The 5,250-nt window shown below is 38.3% G+C and overlaps 1 pseudogene; it reads left to right on the top strand.

Moving 5' to 3' along the window:
* The first annotated feature begins 1,220 nt into the window (after positions 1–1,220).
* LOC102433131 lies at positions 1,221–1,907 on the top strand (annotated as a pseudogene).
* The last annotated feature ends 3,343 nt before the right edge of the window (positions 1,908–5,250 follow it).

Below are 5,250 nucleotides of genomic sequence, written 5' to 3' on the forward strand. Positions count from 1 at the left end.
GGCCAAAACCTTTTCTTTAAAAGCAAAATAGGGTTTATTGGGCCAAATGCCAGCCAGGAAAGGACCAGGTCCTGTGGCATGAAATCTAAACCAGCAGCCTCAGAGCGATGCAGAAAAGACATGTCCACTGTCCTGGAGTTGACAGCTCATTATACTTCATGTTTTGGTGAAGAAAAAGGTATGTTCTTTTGAAAAAATTTTCATTGGCTACTGATAGCGATAGGGGCTGCAGTAGAAGGTAAAGTGGGGCAGTTCTAGGATAGGTACACAAAGAAGAATACAGTATTTACTCCTTTTGATTGGTTACAGGCAGCAGTCCTGAAAGCTCATGCACGAGCAGGATGCAGGGGCATCTAGTGGTCGCTTTGAAGTTGATTGAAAGTTTCATCATCTAGGAGGCCATTCAGTCTTGTGAGTGTGCGCAGTCTGTTGAAAGTGGGCCCACAGCTTTTAGCTGGTTGATTACTATTATCTTTTTCTCTCACTCTCTGGCCCCAGTGCTATTTAATTTAGGACAGCTCAGATTTTTATCCTGCTCACTTTTGAGGTCTCTGTTTAAATGTCACCTTGCTTGCAGATCTACCCGCACACCCATGAAAAATGGAACTCTTATTCACTCTGTCCTTTAGATGTCCTTTCATTTTCTTCATACCACTGCCACCACCTAGAGTAATTTATTATTTTATTATTTGCTTCTGCATTCTTTCCCCTCATTGGATTGTAGAGACTTCTGTTCTTCAGCACCCTATTCTCACAACCTGGACAGTGCCTAAACATGGTCAACACTCAATTTACATTCCTGAGAAATATGAAAAAATTCTCATTAAAACTAGAATACATGAACTCACAGAGACAGAGGTGATTGGGACAAACATCCCATATCAGGGGTGGCACTGGATATCCCCTACAGGAAACCATATCCATACAAAAATATTAAAATTAACATCTGGACTGCAAAATATGAATTGTAGCATTTCAAGCATGTGAATAATGTAAATTTGTGTGAAAATTAGTCATGTTATTTTCATCTTTCCTGGTATTCACCCCCACCACATGAACTAATGAATCTTACATACATTTCAGAATTCCTTCTTCTGGGACTTTCACAGGCACTGGAACGACAGTCCCTCATATTTGGGCTTTTCCTCTACATGTACCTGATCACTGTGTTCGGAAATCTGCTCATCATCCTGGCCATCAGCTCAGACTCCCACCTCCACACACCCATATACTTCTTCCTCTCCAACCTGTCCTTGGTAGACATCTGTTTCACCTCCACCACCATCCCAAAGATGCCATGGAACATCCAGACCCAGAGCAAAGTCATCACCTATGCAGGCTGCATCATCCACATGTATATTTTTATATTTTTTGCTGGGTTGGATGTTTTCCTCTAACTGTGAAGGCCTATGACTGGTTTGTAATAATCTGACCCCCTATACTGCATGGTCATCCTGAACCCCAAGTTCTGTGGACTGCTTGTTCTGATGTCTTGAATCATGAGCATCCTGAATTCCTTGCTACAATGTTTAAGAATTATGACTGTCCTTCTGCATGGACTTGGAAATCCCCCATTTTTTCTATGAACCCAATCAGACGATCCAACCTGCCTATTCTGACACATTTTAAATAACATGGTGATGTATTTTGCAGCTGTTTTGCTTGTTGGTGGTCCTTTCGCCAGGATTATTTACTTATATTCTAAGATAGTGTCCTGAATACGTGGAATGTCATCAGCTTGGAGGAAGTATAACGCATTTTCTACCTGTGCATCTCATCCCTTGGTTGTCTCCTTATTTTATTGTATGATGCTAGGTATGTACCTCAGCCTACCCACATCTCACAGTCAAGTGCAATTGCCTCAGTGTGTACATCATGGTCACACCCACGCTGTAACCTTCATCTAGCAGTGGTTCTCAACCTTCCTAATGCCGTGACCCTTTAATACAGTTCCTCATGTTGTGGTAACCCCCAACCATAAAATTATTTTTGTTGCTACTTCATAACTAATTTTGCTACTGTTATGAATCATAATGTAAATATCTGATATGCAGGATGTATTTTCAGGGGTTTTTTACAGTCTCAAGAACAAGGACATCAAAAAGGCTCTGAAAGCAATCTTTGGGAAGAAAACTACAAGCAGGACAATTGTCCTAAGTCTGAAGATGTGCCCATGATGGCAGAGGTCAAAGGCTCAGAGTCACACATCATGATGATCTTCAGACTATGGAAGTAGAACTTGCTCTTTCCATTTATTTCCTGGACTTTTTGTTTCTTTGATCTCATCTTCTCTATTCAACATTTGTAACTCAATTAAGTTCTCTGCTCTTTTGGATATTCAACAGCTTTTCTCTTTGTTGTTTTTCTACTTTCCTAAATTTATTTCCATCATGGATCAGATATATTTGGAAAATTATATTTACCTAATGAGACAATATGGATATTTTTAGAATAATTTTTCTCAAATGACATATATAATGTAAAATTTTTTTTTTTTTTACTAAAAGAGTCATACTGAATTGCACTACTCCTATGGAAAAACTACATTTACCGGTAATGACCAAGGCAATTTATACAGTTTTATAAGAGAGGCAATTCTGAGACCTCTGCTATTCACTTTTATGACTGACATTCTTTTGTATATCACTATCTCAACTGCTGTTCCTGATAATGTAGACTCTGACCTACCAGTGACAGCGGTTCTCAACCTGTGGGTCGCGACCCCTTTGGCAGTCGAATGACCCTTTCATAGGGGTCGCCTAAGACCACCCTGCATATCAGATATTTGCATTATGATTCATAACAGTAGCAACATTACAATTATGAAGTAGCAATGAAAATAATTTTATGGTTGGGTCACAACATGAGGAACTGTATTTAAAGGGCCAGAAGGTTGAGAACCACTGAGTGGTCACTGGGTTTTATTCTCCTCATTAGGATCCTGTTCTCTTTCAGCTCAATGTTCATTTTCCTAACTTAGCCGCTTGCAAAATGATTATTAAATCCAAGACTCCAAGAGTACTCTTCATTGAAAGATAAATTTTGATAAATAGTTTGACCTAATACAACCTTAAAGTCACAGGTTAATTCAATCTGATGAGGTAAATTTTTATATCACACATTGTATTTATATGTAAAATATTTATTCTTCATCTTATGCATCTATTCATTGGAGTATGGAGGAATGGTGCCCATTTTTAAGGGGGTTTATGCATATGATTAAATATTCCCCTATGTTTTATTGAATTATCTTAATGTGTCTCCTTGATATTTTTCAGTGCTTCCTATACTGTGACTCTTTGATTACTATAAGAACATAGATTCCCTCCTTCTAAGTTGTTCATAACGATGGAAGGAATGGTGAATGATCATTGTCAGTTTCATCCATTATATATCTCTATGATGCTCAGGATTCTATTCATCCTTTACGATCAAAGAATGACTCAGGAGTGAAATTGCATTCTTGTTTGGTTGTATAAAACAGGGTCACCAGTTTTCCTACACATATTTATTCTTTCCACCTCTTCTGGTTACAGGGACATGAACCCCCAATGAGAGTTTTTCAATACATTTATCTGAAATAAACTAACATAGTAACAATGAATGCTGTCTTCTAAGAAATAAGAATAAGAATATAAATAAATAATATTAAAATGTTAAGTGCTCTAGCTGCTGTGGCTCAATTGGCTGGGTATTGTCCCATGCACTGAGAGGTTTGATTCCCCACCAGGGCATATGCCTGGGTTTCTGGCTCTATCCCCAGTGTAGGAGGCAGCTGATCAAAGTTTCCATCTCTCCCTCTCCCTTCCTTTCTCTTTCTAAAATCAATAAAACACACATTTTAAGAAAAAAAAAGTGTTATTCTTCCTTAAAATTTCTAATTTTGTTTGTGTTTCCTAACTTTTTTTCTTGATTATATTTATTAAATATCAGTATAGTTTGGATTTATAAATTCTGTTTTTAAATCATTAATTCCTGTCTTTGTCTTTGTTATAAACTTAATCTGCTCTCCTGAAATTTGTTTTGTTCTTTTAATGAATTCAATTTAATTTCATGCTTTATTTTTTTTAAATGAAAAACTTTAAGGATATTTTTCAATTGATTACAACATTGGTCACACCCTGATTTTTGACATATAGAGCTGTCATTGTAATCTTCTTTTTTTCTAAATATATTTGTATTGATTTCAAAGAGGAAGGGAGAGGAACATAGAAACATCAATGATGAGAGAGAATCATTGATGGGCTGCCTCCTGCATGCCCCCTACTGGGGATCAAGTTGGAGGCCCAGGCATGTGCTCTGACCTGGACTCAAGCCAATCGAAGCACAACCTTCAGGTTCATGGGTTAATGCTCCACTACTGAGCCACACCGTCTGGGATCATTGTAATCATTTAAATAGTAGTTTGAATAATTCTCTTTTGACCAAGTTGCAATTGAGGAGATTACTTTAAAAATTTTCCCAAAAAGTTCTTTTTAGTTGAGTTTTATGGCCTTGTAGTTAGAGAATATATTTTAATTTTTTTTTCTGATGTTTTGAAATGTGTGGCTAAGAAGATAACTGACTTTTGTCAATGTTCCATGGGTGCTTAAAAAGGAGATGTATTATTTGTTTATAGGCTACAAAGTTCAATATTTATCAGTTAATTAAAACAGTTTATAATTCAGAAAAAAAAGAACTAGTGCAGACAATAATCAACAACAGATAACTACTGTCCTCACTTAATTTACCTTGATTATTGTATCAGTAAGCTATTGCTGCATGACAAGCCATCCTACAAGCAAATTATTTAATACTAGAGTCCCGGTGCATAGATTCATCAACTGGTGGGGTCCCGCAGCCTGGTCTGCGGCGATTGGGCTGAAACCAGCTCTCTGACATCCCCCGAGGTATCCCAGATTGTGAGAGGGTGCAGGCTAGGCCGAGGGACCCCACCAGTGCATGATTGGGGCCGGGGAGGGACCATAGGAGGGCTCCAGGGTGTGTCAGGCCCATCTCACCCAGACCCAATTGGCCAGACCCCAGTAGCAAGCTAACCTACCGGTCAGAGCGTCTGCCCCCCAGTGGTCAGTGCACGTCATAGGGACTGGTAGGAGGTTGAAAGGTCAGACACTTTGTATATTAGGCTTTTATTATATAGGATAATACCATTATTACCATGTGTGATTGTGTGGTGGGGAGATTTTCTGAACTCTTCAGGTCTCTTTCTGAGTCTATACTCAGTTGTGAGTTTCTACATGTGTTTTTTAC

Source organism: Myotis lucifugus, unplaced genomic scaffold (assembly GCF_000147115.1).
Source record: "Myotis lucifugus unplaced genomic scaffold, Myoluc2.0 scaffold_892, whole genome shotgun sequence".
Lineage (NCBI taxonomy): Eukaryota > Metazoa > Chordata > Mammalia > Chiroptera > Vespertilionidae > Myotis > Myotis lucifugus.